This window comes from Cimex lectularius, unplaced genomic scaffold, assembly GCF_000648675.2.
Source record: "Cimex lectularius strain Harlan isolate CLEC.00 unplaced genomic scaffold, Clec_2.1 scaffold116, whole genome shotgun sequence".
Classification (NCBI taxonomy): domain Eukaryota; kingdom Metazoa; phylum Arthropoda; class Insecta; order Hemiptera; family Cimicidae; genus Cimex; species Cimex lectularius.
The window spans coordinates 1,014,774-1,040,888 of record NW_019392765.1 but is presented as its reverse complement, the minus strand read 5'-3'; the positions used below and the strand labels follow the sequence as shown (position 1 = coordinate 1,040,888).

At 35.0% G+C, this 26,115-nt stretch overlaps 1 protein-coding gene across 2 annotated transcripts in view; it reads right to left on the bottom strand.

The window, feature by feature from the left end:
- LOC106663729 (slit homolog 3 protein) overlaps nt 1–26,115 on the bottom strand; it is a 640,390-nt gene that overhangs the window by 66,044 nt on the left and 548,231 nt on the right. For both annotated transcript variants that reach the window (XM_014388804.2, XM_024227504.1), the window contains exon 6: nt 21,960–21,994. The gene's annotated coding sequence lies outside the window, so the exon portion shown is untranslated. The remainder of the gene's footprint in view (nt 1–21,959; nt 21,995–26,115) is intronic.

The window sequence follows — 26,115 nt, the reverse complement described above, 5'->3', positions numbered from 1 at the left end:
GTTGAAAGGATTGGATGTACTAATGACTAATGTCAGAACCATCACATTTCCACCCTGTGGTGAAGTTTTTTTGTAAAATACGTTCAGTGTTGATGCTCAAGACGGATTTTTACCCTAGAAGTCTTTGTCGTTGTCCAAAACGTCTATTAATTGTTGTCTCTTAAGTCTTTTGTGGGGTTCCCCATCAGCCAGCTCTCTTGGTGTAGTCCTAAGAATTTGACTTGAATGGAAATCTATTTGATACATAGTGGAGGGCAGGACTATTTTTGAAATGTGAACGTACACTGAATGATTTTTCATTCAGTTTTAGCCCCAATTTTTTTTTTGCACCAGTTGTCCATAAGCTCGTGGTGTTTTTGATATTGGGGTTAGCTCGCATAGAATTCGGCTTAAAGGATAAAATTGAGGTATCGTCCGCATAGATGGTGATGATTATATCAGCTATAAGAGTGTACATTTAGGTACAATAGTATAAATGGTATAAAGGATGAGATCAAAAATGCTCCTTTGTCGGACGCCGGCTCATATCTGTCCGATTCCGAGAACTCGTTGTCGCACATCACTTGCAGCGTCCGGTTAGATCACGAGCTTTGTGTTAACCCTGTTACATCGTCGTGTTAGATCGAGAAAAATAATGACGTAAACTTGTAAGAATCGGCTTGTTAACATTGCTCGATTTAACGCGGTAAGGCTAATGTTATATATTAGGGCAACCAAAGCTTTAATTAATTGAAAATAATTTATTTGGTCCATCTGACCACGAAGCCAAATAGATGTAATAAGCAAAATGAAGTATACCTCACTCGAGCTCTCAGTGGCCATTTCATTTGTCGCTGAGAAACAAATAGACTACACGACATTTAAAAAATAGCAAAATGGAAGGAAAATTCAAAAGGTGGGGGTCGAGGTGAGAAGTTGGTGTCCGAAGTGTACCGAAAAACTCGATCGTTCAATTGGTAGAACGGCAGCGTATTTAGCCGAAGTTCATGGGTTCGAATCCCGCTCGTGACCCGATTTTTACCTCAACCAAAGCCTTAATTAATTGGAAAGGATTTATTTGGTCAATCAGACCATGAAACCTAATAGATGTTAGATGTTAAGTCCAATCGAATAGCTGTGTAGTCATATTGTTAGCTATTAGGACGAAGGTTACAAAATGGCGACTATGAATTTAGCAGCTGTTTTTTGATGATACATATTTTTATTTTTGTATACGAATTAATTAAATCAAAATAATACTTTTTTTTGTTAATTACTGACATGTCCTTATAATCTCATTTATTGTAGATACATCCTCTTATCCTGTAAAGTAGTAGGCTGTTAGTCTGTAGGGTACAAGTTAGGATGTCGGGTCGAATTGAACTGTCTCATTTGTTAGTAATTTCGAGTGCATAGATAGTATTTTTAATGAAAGAGTGGATTAATTTTGCTTTTTTATTAACTTCTGGCATCTTACAATTTAACACTAAACAAAACCATAAGATACAACAACCAGCCTTCAAGGAGTGTTATAGCTTTATTTTTGGTTCTTCTAGTCGCCTCGCGCAGCATCGCGGAAAAATTAACATTTGACATGCTAAGAAAAAAAAAAAAGGTTTTTTCACGATCTTACTGGACATTTCGCTATTCGAGTTAACACGAGTTAAAATCTAACAAACATCTTGAATACCCCTAGGATCTCAGTAGTATCGAACACTCCATCAAAATACCGTACGTATTTGGGCAAGAATGTATTTTGGTATGCGTGTGAGAGATTAGATTAAAACTGCATGCGTTGGAGCTGAAATGTCCTCGCTATACTGGGGATAACTTCGATCGTAACCAGACTAATGTTTGACCTCTTATTGCAAACAACACGAGAGAAAGTGGTAAGTATAATTTTAATAAGATTTCATAGAAAATTGACTGAACGTAACGCTTGGAAAATATTTGCAACATTTAGATTGTAATGGCTGCATGCCAGCGGCGAAGGATTTAAACACATTATTCACTAGGCAAGTATTATTTAATCAGTTCCTTTGTCTAGCCTTCAAGAAAAATAGGAACATTGAATATAATTCATTATATTCATTAGATTTCGTGGTCCAATTGACCAAATAACTTTTTTAAATTAATCAATCTTTATGTAAGGTATTGGTTGAAATGAAAAAGTTAACATCACGAGCGGGATTGGAACCCACGACCTTCGGCTAAATATGCCGCTGCTCTACCACTTGAGCTATCGTGACATAATTCATTATGTTTAGTGGTTTAATTGACCAAATTACTTCTTTCAATTAATGTTTATTTTTATGTTATTTCTTCGTTGAGCTGTCAAAGTCAGTGTCGTCCTTACCTTACAAAAAGGAATAGTCAATTGATTAAATATAATTATTAATTTTCCGAGATTAACAAATACTAGCATCTATTTACAATATTATAGCTTCACGATCTTGGTCTTTTTCAAGTATAAAGAAATTATGTATTAAATTTACCATTTTTAGATACACTTGTAATAAAACAACCAGATGGCACATTAATCACCAAAAACCAAGAAACACAGATCGCTACCTCAACTTTAAATCTCACCATCCTCTTCATACAATAATAAACACGGCCAAAAAGTTTCTTCACAGAATGATTACCTTGAGCCATGAATCATTTCACCACAAGAACATAAAGATATACAAACAGATCCTCCATAACAATCTCTACCCTAAGCACATAATTAACAGAATAATCAACAACTACAACTCAACACTAACACCATCCACTATTACTAATAATACTACATTAAGTATATCAAATACAAACAAACAAGCATACATTTGCATACCATTTATTCAAGGCCTATCACATAAATTAAACACATTTCTCTCGTCCGATAACTTCAAAATAGATTTCAAAAATTATAAAACAACCCAAACACTTTTTTCCAAAGTTAAAGATCCCACACCAATAACAAATAAATCTGACGTAATCTACAAGATCAACTGTTTAAACTGTCCGGCAACTTACATCGGTCTTACATCCCAATATCTGGACAAGAGAGTAAAGCAACATATCTATGATTGCAAAAAACCCAAGCAAAATCCTACAGCACTCGCTACCCACCATTTTGAACACCAACACAATTTCGACTTCAAAAATCCAAAAATATTACATACAGAACAAAACAAACATAAACGTAATTTCTTAGAAATGGTTTATATCAACAGAGATAAACACAGCATCAATTACAGAACAGATACATGTAAACTCAGTCGCAGCTACGCCAATATCATTAATCAAATTCAATACAGATAACATACCTATATCATCACATTACATTCCACACATCAAATATTTTTCACATAGTCTAATTTTCCAACAATTTAGCTTTCCTTTTCCTATTTATCCCCTTTCTACATAATCCTGACACAAAATTGTCTTTTATATACCGACTTCCTTCCCCACCCCTTCAAAACCAAACATATATATAAACATAATACAGCAAAATCTCACTGGCACTCTCAACACGACACGCAAGGATGGCACAATTACACAGAATACGAACATTTTGAGTGAGTAGATATACTTTGTTTGAATATAAAATATATTTTGCATTGTATAATTTCACTTTTCCACATCCTAAATGTATGTGTTATTTGTTATTTGTTGTTGTAAACATTGTTTGTAAATGCCAGGCCCTGAAGAGGATCTCAATAAAAGATCGAAACGTTGGCACGATAAAGAAAATGTTTTTCTGAAGCCTTCATCTCACCCGACCGCTTCTCACGATAGCTGAATAACTATTAAATTTACAGTGGATGGGATGAAACACCCGCTCATTTTATATCAGAAATAGGACCTCCTTCGGTCATCCTATAGTTCGGCCAGTACAACTACTTACGTGACATGAATTTATCAACAAAATATCGGAGATAATAACAATAGTTCTTTGTAAAATGTTTTCCGGGGTCCGACAGGTGCTGAACCATCAGGTTAGTCGTTTATCATTATTTTGGTTTAATTCCGCCTTATAGATTTCGCAATGAATCAAGAATATCAAAATGAAAACTAAACAACCTCCATGGGGTTAACTTATACAGTGCAGCCAAGACACGTACTCATTTAGCCTAAATTTGCCATGATAACAACAGCGATAATATATTTATCGGGGATACTAAAAACGACTTAAGGGAAACTGATAAACACAAAGTGACCAAATGTCTGTCAGTTCAAAATAGTTATATTTGTGTTATTTCTTCTTTGGGTTGATGAGTGCTGAACCTGTTTGGTCGTTTGCGATTATTTTGGATTTTTCATCCTCACCATCGTATTTTATATTTTTATTTTTACATCATTAGAAGACTATATCAAGAAGAACTCCGAAATAATCCATATTTATGTGGTAAAAATTGCCAGGTAAGAAAGATTCCTAAAGGCTTACGTATTTATTTGCTTAAATCTCGATTTCTCTCCCACCAATCTCATTATTTTACTTTCAAGAGCTGAAAAGTATAAATATATGACTTAATTATCTATACTTATTAACAGTCAGTAATTTGATATTTTCGTTCTTGTGTTTTATTAATTAATCTTTTTATATAAGGTTTGGGTTGAAACGAAAAAGTTAGTGGTCACGAGCCGGATTCGAACACACGATCTTCGTCTCAATACGCCGTTGCTTAACCACTGGAGCTATCGGGACTTCGATCCAATAGAACACCAACTCCCATCTCAACCACCTTTCGAAATTCCCCTCTTTTTTGCCCATTTACAAATGTCGTGTAATCAGGATTCGATTCTCGGCGACATATGAAGTGGCCAAGTAGATCTCAGTCACGATAGCTCAAGTGCTTAGAGCAGCGGCGTATTGAGCCGAAGATTTGCGTTCGAATCCCGCTTGTGACACTAACTTTTTCATTTCAACCAAAACCTTACATAAAAAGAAAATTAATTGAAAGAGGTAATTTGATCAATAAACCACTAAATATAGTGGACTTATGTTTTATGTTATCCATTTTAACATATTTTTATTAGATTATAGATGTACATAAGCATCTTTTATGCGATTTATCCTTTCGTTCCCATTTTTTCCATACATTATAGATTATTTATAATTATTAACATTAAATCGTAAGATTATGTGTTTAGATAGTATCTCATTTTTTGTACTTGTAAACAAGTCCATAAGCTGGAGCGAGATGAATATGGTGTCATGCCCATATCTGTGTAATTTTTATAATGGGATTAATCCGATTCCATTGTGTGAAAGCCAGGCGAATATCGGAATAAATGAAGTTAATCATTCATAACGACATTTTTCGCCGTAGAAAAATAACATTGAGGCTCGCTTTACAAAAAGGGAAAAATGTTAATCCAACGCGATGTAATTTTTTCGGCGACGGTGCGTCAAAGATTCCCCTAAAAGGGTGGGTGACCGTCTAAAAAATATTGTTTCTTTGCACCACGATAACAAAAGCGTTAAAACGGGGCTTTTCTGATAAATCCTGTCACTTTTTCGGCAAAGGGTTGAGAGCGGTATTTTTGAAAGTTTAAAGGGCTTCCTCTCACTCCACTCTCTCTCCTTCTCACTCTCGGAGGAGAAAACAAATAAATATTAGCCCCGGTTTAGGGGAAAACCGACAAAACCTGGCCCGCTTCTGCAAAACAGTCTTATTTTATGGACAAGGTTTAATTGAAGTGAAGTTGCGGTTATTTAGACGGAAGGTCACACACTGACGCATAAGCCCATTTATTTAAACAGGGCGCAAATTCTAATTGTATACATCATAATAAAATTAACCTTAAATCGTACGTCAAACAGCAAAAAAAAAATTACGTTTGTCTTACAAAAATCTATCTAAACGACCACATACTATTAACAAAAGAAAGATCTTTCTCATTAATAATTTTAAAAAAAGTGAAATATACTATTATTTCAAAAATTCCAAATGTGTATATCATAATAAAAATTCCTTTCAATCGTACGTCTAACAGTTTTTAAAAAAATGCGTTACTTACGTACAAAATACTTCTACTTAACAAAAGAAATTTCTTTTTCATTACAGACTAATAAAAGCAAAAGAAATGTGGAATACACTATTACCCCAAAAAGTAACCGTTTTTAATTTTTTAGATGTATTCAAATAAAAACGACTAAACCCTTTAAACTTTGATTTTAAAAACTTTTCGGCCAACACAATCTGAAAAAATATATGAACTTTTTAAAAATAATATAAATAACTTTATAATAGAGCATATTAGATTATGCTAAATGTGCTAAGCCGAACAAAAACTAACCAATACTAACCAAAATTTATATACCGTTTTTAAAAAATGTTTAGGTACATTTGAGACAAGAAATAAATAATCTTACTCGTTTTTCACTTGAAATAAGTCAATTTTTCATGCATGCTGTTGCCAAACCGTATAAGTCAATCAAGTTCCAGCGAGCCCAAGCATTCCAATCAGAAATAGCCAGAAAAATAGGCAAATCCCTCGTAGTACAGATGATGGCGGGTTTCTCTTAAAAAGTGCCTACCGGCCGCACTGTTTGCGATAGGAACCACAAATTTTGGATGTAATGTAGCTCAAATTATATAAATTAAAAAAAGGTGAATATGTCCAAGAAACTAAATATAAAACGAACGATTATATAAACCAAATTTTAGTTAACTTATAATAATATTTTTTTGAGTCTTGTTTAGAATTTGTATAATTACTTATATTTTATGTTTATTACACATCTTAATTTACACATACAAAGATCAAAGTTATATTTCCGGTTTGTGTCAAAAATTTTGTCAAAGATTCTTCGTTTAAGCCAAGTTATCTGTTATTATTGGTATAATTATGCGTAATTGGAGTACAATATTTTAAACGATCAAGGAAAATAAAAGTTTTGGACATTTTTGTCTGCCATTAAAGCTAGCTTAATTATTTGTTGCAGGAAAATGGCCTTATTTTTTTAGAAGGAAATAAAAGAAGACTGTTGAATCCACTGTTACGTTTAGAAAAAAATTAATACCTGTAAATACATCTAGACAAGTTTCCTCCTACCAAACTTCTTGATAGTGATTTAAATTGAAAATGTGGAAGTTATAAGTGAAATAACAGTTACATATGAGTGTGTAAAGAGTGGACGTTTCACAAGAGGGAATAATTTAGCTAGAGACTAAATTAGATAGAGAAGAACAGATAGACTGGTAGGTAGATTGTAATTTGATTGACAAAGGTCTATAAATAGATTGAGGAAAAGAGAGAGAGGAAGTGGACGAGGGACTTCTCGATAATAAATTATTTGTACGAATAAAAGAGCAAAGATTGAATTTGATTTAACAAAACAGTATACAGTGTTACTGCTACTCCGCTTAATTTTTCGGTGATTGATGTGGTACAGTTCCAACTTTTGAATGTAATCAGTAATGATTTAAATATTAAAGTCGTTTATTTTTAATTACACATGCGCCAATTCCTGCGTTTAACTAAATTTTACTAAGAGTTGGGATATTCTCACTTGCACTGTCATTTAGAAGGACGAGAGGCCAGTGACGCTTCAATTACCTCGGTGGATTACCCGGAAGAATGCGGGATGACATGAGGGTTTGTGTGGCAGGATTACCCTTTGTGAAACTTCTTGTAGCTATTTGCCCACTTTTTTGGCGTTAGCCTATAAGCCGTTTTTGCCTACTCCAAGGACACATAGGATATTAAGGTCGTTTTGAATGGCAAGATTAGACTTTAAAAGAAAAATTGACGGTGGTTCGGAGGTTTTTGTATTGTGAGGATTGGTAACGTTTGAGATAGGAACGTTTGGTTGAATTTCAATTTCGAGCAATCTTTTAAAAAGTGTGAAGATTCTGTTGAGTCGCTGTCTTTAGAGTCGCTTATATTGGTCAAAAGTCCCAAGGTAGCAGACTACATTAATTCGTGAAGGATAAAATGATTAGCTACATCACAATTAGATTGGTGTGGAAAAAAATGATAATGGGATAGAGATGAGAGATCGATAGATAGATGGACGAAGAGAGAGATGGTGAGTGAATTATTTATAAAAACTCCAAGATATTCTTATTCAGGAGCATATTTAATTACTCATTGGTTGGAACTTCTGAAAAATTGAAAGTTTTAATTTACAAATTACGCATTTAATTAATCGTTCTAACAATTTGTTCGCAGTGCAAAAGTCGATGGAATTTCATGGACCCGGACGACTTATCGTCGTTGAAGGTTTAGCGTAACTGCAGCGCCGTGATTTTAATTGTCCATTCTAATAAAGCCCGCTATTTTAAGTAGAAATTGAATTATTATTACTTGCGACAAGTCGTGATGCAAAAATAAATAAAAAATACAACATAACAAATATATATTGTATATTGGCCTTCTTGTAAATAGGCCCCTGGTATCGCGAAAAAAATAGAAAGTTGATATTTTCCGTTTTTTAATATTTTTATTTCGCCTTTCTACTTGCTCAAGTCAACTATAATCAAGTGTGAATATATAATTTTAACGCATTTTTTTGTAGAATGCAATAAAATTTTAGTGAAATTTATCAAAGTTCATCAATAGCCAAAAAATTTGTAAAAACCAAATATGTTTCAACTTAACCATGTAAGTGAATTTTTTTACCCATAACCAATATGAAATTTCGTTTTAGCATCTCTAGAGACCCAAAACATATTTTTTATTTTGAATTTAAATTTATCAATTTTTGACTTCTAAAATGTTTCCGATGCAAAAATCACTAAAAGGATTTTGACGTTAACCGGGCAGTTTAAAAGAAGATATACTTAGCTTTTTAAAGACGTATGTACCATTACCCTAAAGGGAAGAATACTCTTTTGAATTTGACTTTATTTTCTGATGCGGGATTCTCGCGTTATAAAACGCTAGATATCGATTTTCCCGGAAATTGATGTAAATTATTTTTTTGGCTGATAATTTCAACAACCTTCCTGACTGACATTCCTAGTGTACGATCTAATCTCACCTCATTTTTCTCTAAAGCTAATGGACCAATTTTCATGGTTGATCATTCGTTTTTAAAGAAATTGTCAAGTGAATTTTACAATTTTAAGGTTTTTTATTAGTGCCCTTTAAATTAGGAGTGACCAGTTTTTGCATTGCGAAAAAAGAAAATAAATTTTTTTCTTACCAAAATAATATATTTTAACCTTCATCAATTCGGCACTTTGTTTTAACATTAAGCTATTATTACGGTTTGATTTATGGTTTGTTCATGAATGAGCATGTTATCAAAATTATATATAGATAAATGTCCAATATATGGGAAATCTAGTATATTTAGTAGTCTATTGACCAAATTTCTTCTTTCAATTAATTAATCATTTTATACAAGGTTTCGGTCGAAATGAAAAAGTTAGTGCCTAAAATTCGAAAGGTTCTAGGTTGAGATGAGGAGTTGGTGTCCGGGTCGATCGAAGTCAAGTTAGCTCAAGTATTTAGCCGAAGGTCGTGAGTTCGAATCCCGCTCGTGACATTAGCTTTTTCATATCGACCGAAACCCTACATTAAAAGATTAATATGGAAAAATCTTTGTGCAGTATTTTTGAACCGGTAATAGCAAAACGTACCTGTCTCTCTTTCTCTTTATCTGTGCATCTAGCTCTCCTTTGGTACAAAAAATTTGACACTGCGTATTTCAAGTCATATTGCTCGAATAAATAACACTAAAAAGCAATAAGGCATCTGATTCCCTCAGTTAATTACAAATGGAGAACTAAGAGCGCATAATCTTAATATAGATTCAGGTTTCAAAGGGGAAAAAAGAGCAAAAAAAAGAGGGTTTCAGTAAGTAGCTCGGGTTGATTCCCGTTCCGCATTGAAATGGGGACTCAACGGTCGGACTGTTTAATTTTAAACGACTTGGACACCAACGATTACGACGAAATGATTTGAAATGATGAGCAAAACCGGATTATCGGCACTCTGGCCCAAATCCACCCCTTTCAACCCACGGCCTTTTTTGCTAGGGGTGGTCAATTTCCCCCGCTCGGGCCTAATTGATCTTACGAGTGAATTCAGGCTTCCTTACAAGAGGAGATATCAGATTTCTTAAAGAATAAAAAAAAAAGTCAAAGGCTTTCTTTTTAAGGAAATGCAAAAATCAAGGCAGAACGATTCGCTTTCTTATTCTCAAGGCGCGTTCAATATAGTTTTATCAACGTTTTGTTCTAAACGTTTTGAAATACATACCACTTATTTTAGACTTAAATTTCAAAATTATCGTCCGTTTTCAAGTTGAAAGTTCTCATGTTGAATTGTTGTGTATTTTGAAACTTTTTGTTATAAAAAAAAATAAACAAAATGACTAATTGGAAATTGAATATATTGTACACTCAAAGACATAAAACGGGTTTATTTCTTCATGTTCCTTTATAACGAGGTATAAAGAATAATACTTGACTTAAAACGTAAACACAACATTAATCAATTTTTTAATGTTGCGTTAATGTTTTTAGTTGTTACCCTTATAGTTATGAATCCGTTTATAGTCTTTAGACTAAAAAAAAATCTGGTAAATTTCATCGTTCTCAAAGCCAAATGCCGAGTGAGTTAATTGGTTTCATTCAATAGCATGATCTTAAGGCGATATATATATAAAACGATGTTTTTTTATTTCGACCTCAACAGTTTAACTTCTGATTTTTCCTTCTCGAAGGTCGGACAATTGGTCATCTCAAAAAAACAAGAACCAGCTTTTTTCAATCCAGCGCTTCGGATTTATTTTAATCCTTCCTCAGCTCAGGTTTGTTAACGCCTATAAACAGAACAAAAATTTCTTACGTTTTTAGACCAACATGGTTATTATTTTTTCTTTTCTACTTGCAGTGGTTAAAACAGTGGTCGTCAGTCATTAATATTTTGTAACAGCTTATTTTCAATTATATTTTATTTATTTTATTTTTGTTAGAGCCACTCGTTAATGGTTGACTGTGTTTTTTTATGACTGCCAGATTTTTTAGTTTTTTTGACGGGGGTACGAAGTTATATGAACCACCGTGAAGTCTGTGTTTTTGGAAAAAGTCCATTTGTTCCAAAGGAGGGAAAATTCTAAAGGTGTGGTTGAGATGGGAAGTTAGTGTCCGTGTAGACGTTGACAGAAGTCGCAATTACTCAAGTGGTAGAGCAGCGGTGTATTTAGCCAAAGGTCGTGGGTTCGAATCCCGCTTGTGACACTGACTTTTTTATCTCAACGAACCTTAATTAATTGAAAAGAATTTATTTGGTATTTAACCTAATTTGTATTTAACTTAATAAAATCTAATGAATATAATTCAAACAATCAAAAGTAAATAGTTTTTATTAGAACTTATGAATATTTGATCTTTTTTAACTTTGTTTACATTAAAGTAAGTATGTTGAAATTAACCTCCAGGCTCTTTAAAAATAAGCATATTTTTAAGTTACAAAGTAAGGCAGAAGACTAGTTAGAACATTTGTTATTTTAAGAACTTGCTTTTTCTTACTTCGTTTAGTATTTAACTTAGATATTAATTTGGTCCGTTATTATTTTGATACGTTTTGTTTTAACCAAGGAGGTTAGTCATAAATTGATAACATCATTGTAACACTATTTTTGGTACAATGTAAATATAATTCATCTTAGTGGTTTATAGCCCATCATTAACTTGTTTTCATTGTTCGTTTTGAAAAATTAACTTTATTTTAACGCCAAATTGATTTTTACATGAAATTAATCATTAACGCTGTATACATCCAGATGCTGAAAGCTCCACAGGCACTTTCCAAATTTTCATAAAAATTCAAGTCCGATTATCTGGAGGATTTTCGCCTTATTTTGATTTTTGTTTATCAATTTTTTGTCTTTAATTTGATTTCGGTAATACGATTTTTAATAGTTTTGTTCCATATCGACGACGAGCGAGTTTTTTAAATTTTAAAACAGGAGATAGTATTAATTTTAGGTATTTTTTTAAGCAAATGAAAATCATTGTGATATAACGTTTTCTTTATTCCCATCACGCGTTAAACTCTGACAGCAGGGTTTCATGTTCTAACTTAACAGAAATGAAGCCTACCAAACCACTTGAACATATTGCTAAGATCCTTCCTGGCAGGTTGATCTTTTTATGTTCATATCACAATCATCAATCGAAAAAAGCCCCGCGTGCTCTGGGATCATTCAATGCTTTATCCTTTCAGCGTTGGTTTTCAACGCTTATACGAACGACCTACCTAACCATACATCGACGCTAATTCAAAATGAAGACGAATCTTAAAGAAAATCAGGCTGGGTGTTTCAATTACCTACTTGGAAAAATGGAAATTCACTGTGATTGCTTCAAAATACCAAGGAAAATGATTTTGTCAACCCCCAAACCGTACGGAATTAGTGTTAAACGTCAAAAATAATTTAGAACAGCAAATATGCCTCAACTGTATACTTAGAAATTCTGGATCGCAAACTATCCTGGAATCAACACATAAGTTTAAAATTATTGGAAGGGTATAAGGCGAACCGTGCTATATCTGTGAACGAACAAAATGTTTCCCATGAAACTCAGAGTAAAAGCTACCCTTTACAAGACAATTATGTATAAGACTGTGAAATTTCCTTCTCAGATTTTCAGGGTGAAGAAGGTGTAATTTGTCAGTCTGTTTATCCTCGCTGTGTTTTGTCATGACACAACACTGACAATCGGTAAGGATCAAAGTACATATGTTTTTCGATTTAATACAGAAAAAACGGAATGGCCTTGTCACTTATTTGATATACCGATCATATTTGATATTTCAATATACCGTGCACTAAAAAAATTTTTGATGAACACTAATTCATCTTATTAAATAGTAAAACCAAGAGCTTATTTTGTACGATATGAGTTTTTATAAAAGATAAAGTATTTGATTTTTACAAATACTGTTTTATTGTAAAACTAAGTTTTGTTCCAAAGGTAATTTTTTTTAACAAGAATCTTATTATTAGAATTTAAGTAAGTTGGCGCGTCAAGGCGACCTGATGATCAATTTTTTTCCAATTTCATGCCCGATTTGTTCAAACTTTTTGAAAGTTCTTTCCATTTTAAGAAGTATGATACCAGAAATTCAATAATATATCGATTTGAGATAATGAAGTTTACCTTAAGTTCTCGATAAATTCACTGTATGGTTGAAAAAAGTTAAAAATTACTACTTTATTTTCAATTAATTAACCTTTAATGTAAAGTATTGGTTGAGATAAAAAAAGTCAGTGTCACGAGCGGAATTCGAATCCTCGACCTTCGGTTATTTACGCATAAGTGATAGAACAGCGGCGTATTTAGCCAAAGGTCATAGGTTCGAATCCCGCTCGTGACACTGACTTTTTTATCTCAACCAATACATTATATAAAGATTAATTAATTTAAATGAATTTATTTGGTCACAATCGGACCACGAAACTTAATCGATTACAATTTTAATTAATAAAATATATTTTAATTTGTGTTGATTTTTCTTAAAAAGCTTAATTTTAATCCGCATTATTCAGTTACACGGTGAATTAAAATTAATTAGTTCTAAAGGAAAACTTCAATATCACAATAACCAATCCATGAATTTTTAAGTTTCTGATATCAATTTTTTTTTTTTTTTAATAGACAGGGTTTTCAAAATGGATGAATAAAATTAGCGAAGATTACGTTACGCTCAGCCATTTATTATTAAATAAATTCTAACAGAACCGGTAGATACCATTTAAAAAATTACCTTTTGAATTACACTTCCTATGCTCACACGGTGTATTGGGCAAACAACAAAATATATGCTTCGTACTTTTTAAGAAGAAGAAGAAAAATAACTTTATTCTGGGACTGGTGTCCCCTAAGAATAATTTACATGAAATAAATACAGGAAGTTCTTTCTATGAAGTTAAAAGTAAAAAAAAGATGGCACAATGTATACCAATAAGGCAGGACAGAAGAAAAAATTACAATTAATTAAATGAATATTAAACAAAAATAACAAATGTTAATGTGAGGTCTCTGCTTGGAGGGAGAGGAGGTGATTATACAGGTGGGATTTAAAGGAGGAAAAGGAGGCAGCGTGACGAATAGAAAGGGGAAGGGAGTTCCAGAGTTTAGGGGCTCGGATCAGAATGGATCTTTCGAAGGTATGGGTTGTATGTTGCGGAAGGATAAGGTCGATTGGGGATGAGCGGGTCTTACGAGTGGGATATGAGGAGTTGAATTGGAGGGATTGGATGATGTAAGGAGGACGACGAGGTGTGGATGGACTGAAAAAGAAAGCAACCTAGGAAATACTGTGCACGGAAGGAGGGGAATAGCCAGGAAAGTTGGGAATACAACCCCGACACCCGGGATCCCCGTGGGGTGCCGTACACAAATCTTACGCAACAATTCATAATACGCTTCAATCGCGCGTTCTCCCCCTCCGAGAGACCACCGTATGCCAATCAGCTATAATCGAAGAAGGGAAGTATAAGGGAAGATACAAGGAGTTTGCGGGTGGAGAAAGGTAAGAGAAGCCAGGACCGACGAAACAGGCTGAGGGAGGCAATGGAATGGCGGGAAATTTGGGAAATGTGAGAATGCCAGGAAAGGTTTTGGTCAAAGACTACTCCTAGGTTTTTAACCGAAGAGCAGAAGGGGATGAGATGGTTATTTAGCATGAGAGGTGGGATGCTGGGGAGGGAATTGAGGAATTACCTGGACCCGATAATTATGGCGGTGGGTATGGACGGATTGAGGGAATTTTTATGGGCCCATTCGTTGATGGAGTTTATTCTTTTTGGATCTTGAGAGTGGCCGAGTGAAGTTTGGGAGTCATCGGCATATAGGTGATAGTTACAGGACTGGATGGAGTCGGGCAGATCATTGATATAAATGGAAAACAGGATAGGAGAGATGCTTGGGGCACCCAAGATTTTAGAGGGAGGAAGGAGGAGGTAAGGCCATTGGGAATGGAGACAGCTTGGTGGCGATTAGTAAGGTAGGAGTGGAACCAACGGATGGTGCTGGCGGAGAAGGAAAAATATTCGAGTTTAGAGAGGAGAGAAGAGTGAGGGACAGAATCGCAGGCTTTAGAAAAATCAAGAAGGACAAGAATAGTAACTTTCCGTTGGTCCATTGCTAAGTGGAGGTCACTGGTAATTTTTATTAGTGCTGATTGGGTGGAATAACCTTGGCGAAAGCCAGATTGTAGGTGGGATCCTTTCAATAGTAAAGGTCATTACATCTTATTAGATGTATGAACATTACCATCAACGGAAAACCAAATTACGTTTTTAGTAGCAAATCTCAGTTACAAAATAATAAATAAAAAACCTATAATCATTAAAATACCGGGCAAACGACCGAACTAAATATTAGGTGTTTTTATTAATAATTAGTCGTTTGTTGATATATTTTATGTTATTTTCAAAAGGCCTTTATGTAAATAACTTTGTAAAACGTTAAAACCAACTGTATTTAGTGTAGTGAATTTAAAACTAATTAATTACAAGCAAATGTTAAACAAAAATTTTCAGATGAACAGAAAACACAAAGCTTTCATGTATATAACTCCACATTAATGTTATTTTATTGATGGTTCAATTGTTGTTATTTTAAGCATTTCATTGAAAGTGTGTTTCAAAACTTTTCGAATGTACAACATTTCGGTATCTTGTGATGTTTAAAATTTATATTGTTATTTGTAATTCGTTTTATATGTATTGTTTTCGTAGCAATTTAAACGCTTAAACGCAAATTGTTGGAATCCAGCTTTTGTTTTACTTATATTTGATGTTATTCACGGAGGGTAGTAAGTGTTTAAACAATTGTTTTAAAGTTGTCTTAAATGTGAATAACAGGAAATGCTAATTGGTAAAACTGGCGGAGATAAATGGAGGAACCGGAGGTCCGGGAACCCAGAATGACAAAACCAGCGAGGTAATTCGATTAAGGCGGAATGCAAAATTATATTAATGGTCAGAAAATTAGCCCGGAGTCGGTGTTCCACTTAATCCCCTTAAAAAAAAGGAAGACCGAACCGCTGGCGGGAAATTTCGACCTCGGCGAAAGAACGGTAAAAAGTGGCGAGAACATGATTTATTCATGCAGCGGCTAGGAAACCCGTTGGATAACCAGATTCACAAATACACAGTCGGTAAAGCCTCCTTCATACGGCGGCATGTTATTCGCAGAATACAAACGTGGACAAACACAACGTCTGCATTAAATCATTCCCAGCGAGTACGCGCGGCACGAGCGTGCAAACGGGGGCGCGCACTGAGAACAAACGCCTGATATTAAATCACGCTATGAAAAAGAGGAAAAAATAAATATAAATCCCCTTGTGGCTGCATCTGCAGCCACACTTCATCCGAAATAAAGGGATTCCCGTTTTAACTAAATGCTGGTGCGGGAGAGCACATATTTCTACTTGGCAAAGGCAGATATATTTTAAATACTGAAAAAACCAGATTACAAGGGGGTTTATACGATCATTTATACACAACTGCTCTTGCTTTTCAAGTTTAATTCCAAATCTCTGCATGCTTTCCTATGAAAATGCACCTTTCCCATTGTTTCATAGTCTACAAAAACAATTAATAGTCACAATCCTGCGTTTATTTATTTATTACATAATCTACAGAGTCTTACTGATGGAATTGACAGCAGCATAGATAATTTAGAAAACAAAAGGTTCGAAACATATAGAAAAATCAAATATTATATATATAAATAAGAAATAATATTTTCGAAAGAAAACATGCTTAAACCAACTAGCTTTATTTTTATACCACACAAAACAGATTAAAGGCTCAAGCAGCATGCAGAGCGGTAAATAATGGTACAAAATAATATTCTTTTTAAGATCATAATTGCATCTATTAGGTTTCGTGGTCCGATTGACCAAATAAATTCTTTTCAATTAATTAATCTTTGGTGAAGGTTTTGGTTGTTATAAAAAAGTCAGTGTCACGAGCGGGATTCGAACCCATGACCTTCGGCAAAATACGCCGCTGCTCTACCTCTTGAGCTATCGTGAATTCGATCCACTCGGACACCAACTTCCCGCCTCAACTCCAACCGCTTGTGACACTGGCTTTTTATCTCAACCAAAACCTTAATTAACGATTAATTAATTACATTTTTTATGAGGGTTCGCAACAACAGAGGTCATATGAATCCTCGTGGTGCCGATTTTTTTAAAAAAAAGTCCTTTTTAAGTTTGTCGGGTTCGAACGAAGGGCCACTGGATTCGAACCCGGGTCCTTTACCTTACAGTGATGAACGTCCTTTCAACGCCTAAACCGTTGCGGCCATCGACGCTTCATAATTACTTGTATGGTAAACATAAAATATTGTAGTTCTTATTTGCTTAGTGGTCATAATTGACCTTATTAATTATTTCAATTAATTATTCTTTTTATCTAAGGTTTTGGTTGAGATGAAAAAGTTAGTGTAACGAGCGGGATTCGAACCCACGACCTTAGAGTGAAAGTGACAACATTCAATGTGTGACCATTCCTTTATAGTTATTTGGAGATAGTGAGATGCGGTCTGGTGTGACGTAGGTTTCAGAAAAACATTTTCTTTATACTGCAGATGTTTCGATTTTTACTAAGATCATCTTCAGGGCTCAAAGTGTGGGATATCTGTGTGCTCAACACGACACCCAATATGACACACCTTCACAGAGAACAAAAACTTTAAGCCCTGAAGATGACCTCAATAAAGATCGAAACGTTGGCCCAATAAAGAAAATGATTTTCTAGAACCTACTTCACACCAGACCTCATCTCACGAACTCCAACTAATTAACTATTGCTTACTAAACACACACATTCCTTTATAGCTTCCGTTACAACGAACCTTTTTTTAAATCCCGACGTTACGAAAGTTCCAGGATACTTTCCCATATTATTATTAATTATTTGTACGATTTATAGTGATATGTACATACGATATATATATATATATATATACATATATGTAACAAATTCCAAAATTCAAAAATGCAAGGATGTTCGGATAGTTACAACAATTGGTCAAAGAAATTTTTCTGAACACATTTCGAATGACTAACTAGCCTGAAAACATGGATCAAATTGGATTGATCGAATGCGAACGTACTTTTTTACTTTACAGACCATTTTGCTGTTTTTTCACACTCCACGTAACAGTCTTCGAAGTAACAAAATTAAAAGAAAACTCTCTGGAAAAGCCTATCATGTAATTTGATTAGCAGTTAAAAATAGAACGGTTCCAATATATACCTCTGAGACCGGCTTGTTTCCTTTTTAGACCAATTAAGTCTTAATCAAATATAAATTGCTATGCCAAACACTTTTTTCCGATTTCATTTAACCCGTTTTTAGAGGTCAAAAGAAATGAATAACATTAAAAAGATTATGAAATATATGTTGTACAAGTTCTGGTGATAAAATTATGTTTTTTTATTTAAAAAAATAGAAACTAGGATTGTTCTTTTTCTAGTTATTATTAAAAATAGAATATTATAAAAACAAAAGTGGTTGAAAATAGTTTTAATTATTGAATGCAATAACGTTTTAACAATATTTAAATAGATTTACAGAACTTATAAAAACTCATATATTAAAGTTATTTTATATTTCTATTTTGTATGTTTAATGCAGTTTTGGTTATATTCAAAAGGAAACCGTTAATAGTTTGGTAAAACAAAAACGTGTAAGTTATGCACGTTGGAGGTTTATGAAACCTAATTAGCTTCCTTTAATGCCCGTATATTGTGCTGCGTATAGTCAACATACGAATTATGGAACGTGCGATGGAATTGCCTAATCATCATAATGACAAAGTGTAATTCCTGATAATTATACAATTAGAAATGGTTAGATTATTCATTCAGGCTAGCCGAAGGTCGTGGGTTCGAATCCCTCTTGTGACGCTAAGTTTTTCACCTTAGATTAAAAAAAACACAATTAATTGAAATAAAAATATAGCTTTCTTAAGCGAGGCATTGTTCCTGTGCACAATATTTTATCAAAACCTCACTTGGGAAAGACAAATAGACAAAGCAATTCAAAATGGGAATGTCGATACAAGTGTCGGCCAATGATTTTGCAGTGAAACACTGGGGTGGATAAGAAGACATAAAATCAATTACAAAGATTGACATGTGTTGACCCGGAATTGGGTTACTTATTGGGTTCGCCTTCACTCTCCAATCAACTTCTCAGACTTAACACTTACCAGAGCAAACAACAAAATTGACTTCCAAATATAGAGCATTATAACTGCAGAATCTAACCACCCACACCAAGCTTTAAGTGCAACTGCAACACGACGACACCTGATCCACAGACTGGAAACATTTCCTCATATTATAGCCGACAGAGTAAAAATAAAATATAGATCATATCATATAAACATTGCAAGAAAATATGTTTTGAATAATAAAAACGCCAAACTAATATAGGGGATTTATTATGGTGAACAGAAAAATGTAACAGAGTGGACGAAGGGGTTAAAGGTCCACACATAGACATGCTAACATAACACATAGACATAATGCTCTATATTCCAAGTTCCCATTTTTCCTAGCTGAGATCAATGGAAAAGAAATTGCACAAGAAATGCTCAAAAATTTGTGCACAAATAAACACATTCTCAGACATCCAAGTAAACTTGAAGGTTTTTAGATTCTCCCTCCTTCAAGTCAATGGAGAGAATGCCTAATGTATTTTAACAATTGGGAATTCAAAATCTAACTATTATGGGTGCTAGGACATTGGAGAGGACAACATAAGGAGGGACTGAAAGGCTACAAACAGGCTAGCTTACTAGCAAAGTCAGGTGCTGTCTTCAAACCTTGGGATGGATACGTAAATTGGCACGCTCTAATATGCTGAAAGGGGCACTGAACGAAATGACTAGGCAGGGCAAGAATGAAAGAAAATATTGGCCATTGCGAATTCAATTACCACCTAAAAATAGGAAATCTGAGCCAGAAACCAGGCGATACTGTCATAAATGGCTAGAGGAAAGCTAAGAGGAATCCCGGAAAGTGCTCAACTACCTTAATGGAAGTGCCCGGTCTGAGTCATGGAAAAAGACAAATGCCACAATAGACCTTTTAGGTCATAAATGGTAAGACTATCGTCACCAGTGACCCTAGGATAAAAAAAGGTTTGACAACATCGGAGAGGAACTGTGGGTTCCATACAGCATCTAATTAATCTAATCAAAAGTTGAAAGAAATTTTGATAGTTTATTACTACGTCACAAACTATACTATGCACTACGACCTCAACTTTCTTTTGTCAACTTATTAATGCGTTCCGGTTTCTAAAGATCCGTACGAACCTATCCAACCATACTAAAGCAAGCTTTATTTCACAAAAATTGTGAACAGACTTAGGCAACGTGGATGTGGGTGGGAGGTCAAGAGGGGCTTTGAAAGCAACAAACTGGCCAATAAACTAACAATAGCAGCCTTCACACGCAATGGAGTAGAAACGCGAGTTGACACAATGTAAAGCATGATGAAAACTGAATTGAAAAAATAGACGTAGAAGAAAAATGAATGGATGAATTGACCAGGTACAGGACGATAAAAAATTTCTTAGATTTTTCAACCTGAAATAAAATCTGCCCGTCTCTCAACAGAAACATCAAAGCAAGTTTATTGTACTGTTTGGCGTTAGCCATGGAATAGAACATCCACTTCGAGAAGAACTCACTCCTAAATACATTCTTACTTATTTACATACCATTCAGTCAGTTTGGGTGGTGGAATACTTGATATTCCTCCATCACCGTTTGCATCTATTTATAAATTAACGGGGTAGTCAATATTGGGCCAGAGGGCTCTAGCCTTTACATTCACGCTAATAATTATTCACTTTCCAACTCAAGCCAGATATACACAACTATCATTACTATATACAATAAAAAATACTGTTTTCTCCAAAACTCGAAAAAGGGAATAGAGGTACGCTGCCCTATTCAAATTTCATATTGGGTGGCATTCCTACGCGCTTTCTATATAGAGCCAAGGAATGCAAGAGAACCATTCAATAAGGAGAGCCACGTCCTGCAACCTTTCTGCCCATGCCGGACACATACGCGGGCTTTAGCCGAAAGGTACGTTGTCACATGCATGGTCCATACTTAATCCTGAGGATGACCTTTCTTTTGCGAGTGTCTCCGAGGGCAAACTATCGACAGTGCTTTTCATACGCGAGAGCTTTCCCGATCAGCGATCAGGCCCAACGAAGTTGCCACATTCTTTTAATTATGTTTTTTGTTTCATTTTTTTAGCTCAGAGGGCAGGATCGCAGTCGTACCGAGATTGGTCGTTCCGTCCTTAGCTGCTTCATAAGCGTTTTGGTTATCAGCGTTCAGTAATCAGTATATTGTGAATGCCATAATGCACAGAAAGGAGTAAATAAATAAATTTCAGCTGTTGATTTAATCATTCATAATTTTGGTAACATCTTTAGGACTTTTATGCATTTTTTTTTTCTAGACTTGCATGAATTCCCCGTTGTGTGACATCATATTTATCTATTTTTAAAAATCAAATTGAATTTTTTAAAGAAGATATCAGCCATTAAGTGACAGGTTTTGTTAACTATTTTTATGTTTAGAAGAAGAGACTTATTAAAGTTTTATTCAATGAATCATTTATTTCGATTTTTACTGCAATTGTTGTTTTGATTTGTTCGATTTGATAAGAAAGGTTGGAAATGGTAGAAACAAGCAGTACTGAACCACATAACCACTCGACAAAAACTCGATGATACTCGCACGGTGAGTTTCATTCCAGGCTTTACCACTTGAATTTACATATTAACGGAAGACATGTCGCAGAGGGGCAAAGTTAATCATCGATTTACATGGCAAGTCAAGTGACCCTCTATGCAAGGAAAACAAGTCGCTAGGTGAACATTGGAAAAGACCATTATAAACAATCGTATAAAAATAATTTAAATTATAAAGGCGTAAATATAAATAAAAGAATTGATTGTGACTTACGTTTGAGAAAGTATCGTTTGCACAAAGTCCAGCCTCTGGAAACACAAAGACAAATAGTGAAATATTATTTTTAAAAATAGTTATAAAATAAAGCCTTTAATAAAAGTTTTATAACATGAGTCCATGTTTGAAAAGATGTTTTTGATCATTCGGTGTAAACTGCGTTAATAAAATAATGTAACTTAATACGGTTCCTGCTGTTCGTTTTTATTTCCCCAACTAGAATAAACTCTCTTTTAACTTATGTACAAAGTATCATTCTTTAAAAAACACAAAAGACGGTGATATTTAAGCGATAATATAAATGTGAGCTCCATTGGTTTCATTCACGACAAAAGCTTAATACAAATGGTAATCGAATTGTCTCATTATTCTACAATATTTTGTATTAAAATGGAAATTTAAATTTTTTAAATAAATTTTTTAATATCGTAATGAGAAAAAATAACCGTCAAATTTACAATAAGAACTGAATTCAATTTAACATATTATTAACGTGCCTCCCACAGTGATGATGTTGAGACCACCCCGATTCGGCCTGACGACGCGAAGAGAATAGTGAAAAATATGATATTAGAAAAGTGGAAGCGTCGTTGGGCCGATTCGACTGACGATCTAGTGACCGTCAAGTCTACGGTCAACCGGTCGAGCCCGGAGATGATATCCCGAAGGGAAAGCTTTGTCCTGACCCGCCTGCGGATCGGTCACGCACGTACGACTCATGGGTACCTGTTGGTCGGCGCTAGTCGACCCAGGTGGCCAGCATGCCAAGATAACAGACGGTGTCGCACATGTTGGAGGGGTGTCGCAGCTTGGCCCCGTATAGGACTGAAATGGAATACCGCCGGACTATAGGAGAATGCTCGAGCATGGCAGCGATTTAAAAAAAAATCTTTTTAGGTTTTGGAGAGATGTTGGGATATTGGGTTGTATAGAGTGTGGTATTTTATAAGTTAATGTGTAGCTAAGTTTATGTTATAATATGGGTATGCTGTGCGGTGGTACAGCATATCATCACAAGGCTCCACCGCAACTCCACCAAACCGTGTCTGGGGGGGGGATAACTAGTACCCTCCGACCCGGATTCTAGACAGAGGATATGCATGTGTGATTCGGTTTGTATATAGAAGTATTATGTATTTACTGAGTGAGTGAGTGTGAGAACGACTGATTTTAATGAACGGAAGGGCGCCGAAATTAACAAAGAAGTCGATGGCGCCCGATCAGAGCCCAACGTAGGTGTCGCTCAGGCACCAAGGTGCGTGACTTCCCCTGATCCATCAGGGAGAGGCCAGATGCCTCCTAAGAAGTCTCGTAATTCTACTAATCAACGTCCGCAACATCCTTCCTTTGACGGCTCCGAAACCGACACGGGTACGAGAGCTGGGGTCTTCGGGATGAACCTGAAGACCGAACTGACGTTAAACCTAGGTAAGTATGCTACAGTTTTCCAAGTTGAATTCATAGCGATTGAACAATGCACCAGAGAAATAAAAAGGTTAAAAATACTTTCCCGGAAGATAGCCATTTTCTCAGACAGTCAGCACTCAGGTGAGGCAAAGGGAAAGAGTGTTTGGAACTGCATAGAGGCCCTGACAGAAGTCAGCCACACTAATGACTTAACCCTGGCATGGGTCTTTGGACATTCGGGGCATAGAAGCAATGGAAAGGTTGACATGTTGGTCAAAAAGGGAGCCAACATGGCCTCTCTGGGCCCAGAACCCTACTGCGGCCTAACAGCCTGCCACAAAAGAGGATACATGTTAAAATGAATCCTTAATTAGTCCAAAACCTGGTGGAACAGTACCGCAGGTATGAGCCACGCGAAGGTATGCATAGAAGGACCATCCGCAAAACTTACAAAAGAATTACTGGAAGGCAACCGAAACCGAACCGGAATTCTGGTTGGACTCCTGACAAGGCACTGCCACTTAAGAAAGCATACACCGAATAGGAGTACAGACAGAAGAAAAACTGCCAGGAAGAGGAGGAGACCGTAGGACACATTTTATGTTTCTGTGAAGATCTATGTACGTGCAGGTACTTGCAACTAGTACAAGCAAAACCACAAGCAAGATCCTACACCAAGGAACCGCTGGATAATAACTTGAAGCTGGCCAGTGAGTTATAATGTTATTTATAAGAGGGAAGCACAATAGTTCTATTCAGGTCGAGGTGGAGTAGGCCTTGTGGGCGCCTCTTTTATCCCTATCCCTATCCCCTAACATCCCTCCTAATAGTTCAATAATATAACTTGACTTTGACTTTTTATATATTATTTTTTCATTGTTATCATTAATGTCAATTCTTTCAGATTAGCTTCGGTAGATATTCTGTACTGTACGGTTAATAAAAAAAAATGTGCTGTGAAAAATGAATGATAAATGCTAATATTTTATGAACTCAATTTAATAGCCTGTGATTTTAATATTGACTTTGTGTCCTCCCTCAACAACCATAAAGCCAGGAAATTCATAAGTTTTTATAAACTTTGTTTAATTATGATGGTTAGGAGTTACTTTATTTAAAACAATTAAGTTTAACAAACAATTTATTAGATGGTTGTGCTCATAAAATTTAACTAACAATTTATTACAAGGTTTTGCTCAAAATAGTGCATTAAGAACAATAGATGTGTTGCGATTGTGATAGTGATTATTGTGATAAACGCTGTGGACTGTACGACGTGTGCTTGCGTCGGATAGATGTGCGCACCCCACCAAAACGTGGCAAGGCGTCGGGTAGCATCGGGTAGCGTCGCATGGCGTAGCATCGAGTAAGTGTGTTCCTGGCTTAAGAGTAATTACTTGGTAATTAAATAATCGTAATAGTAGTAAATAATAGTAATCGAGTAATTAAATTACTTGGTATATTTGTCCCAAAGATTTTGAAAGTTGCAACAAATTGGCCCATAGATCCTAGACATTTCTGCTCTATAGCGGACGAATTTTTCGATTTAACCAATACTACTCTAATCTCGTCCTGTAATAATTATTATTCTTTAAATATAGGTAGGAACTTAATTAGTCCTCTTGAAGGATTATTTGACTGAGAAAAGAGAATATACTTTGTGAGGCAGAACCACTTTCTTCTTTTAGCTGAGTGTCCCATCCGTTCTAAGTTTTGGGTTATCTTTTTTGGCACTGCGAGATTTTTTCAGAGCATCTTTGATTGCAAATATAATTTCACTGGTTTTCCTTTGGTTCTGAAAAGAGTGCACTGGAGTACCGCAGAAAGGTAGGGGAACAATTTTCTTTATAATTTTATTATAAGAAGGGCAATTTATTTTTAATGGAGCATTTTCGTTTATTTAATTTCTTTTAATGTACGTTCTGGAACAATTTTATTCTTTAGGGAAGTTACCCCGGACACAATCTCCATCAGAACGTTTCGCAATCAATGATGTATAAGAACGGTTTTTCTTTGTTTTTCTCCGTTATAAAAATGAATTTCTTTGTTTACGTAAATTTATTTATTTTTCATATTTTATTCATTCAAATGTGCAATTTGCGAATTTTGAACTGAAATGACCTCAGCAGAAAATGAAGAATAATTTATAAATTTGTGTACATTATACATTCTCGCCTTCTGAATGTATGAAATTTTTTAGTTATTTTATACTATTATTTTAGGTTTTATTTTGAGAGAGAATTGAAAACAATTGCGACGCGATATTGGGAAGAATACCCCCCTATGTTTATACGCCCAAATAGTCCCTGTCCTCCTGACTTTTCCCATTCAATTCAATACAAATTTTATATATTCAGAGAGGCATTGTTCCCCTCGACGATTGGCCTGGAAATACACGACTCATATTTGATGGCCTACAAGAAAAAGGGGACGGATTTTCCTCATATATTGGCTATTGATTTTTCCCTTACCTGCCTTATTTGTTTTTATACCACCTTCAGTACATTTTTGGGAAAAATAAACCAAACAAAAGGAAAACTACGAAGATTGCTTTTAAGCAAGTGGTTGCTATACGAAAGATTTTTTTCATTAATATCTGATAAGATATCAAAAAATTCATGATTTCCAAATCTTACGGAAACCTACAAAATAAATTTCAATTAATTAAAGTTTTTAGTTGAGATAAGAAAGTCAATGTGACGAGCGGGATTCGAAACCACGGCCTTCGACTTGATACGCCGCTACT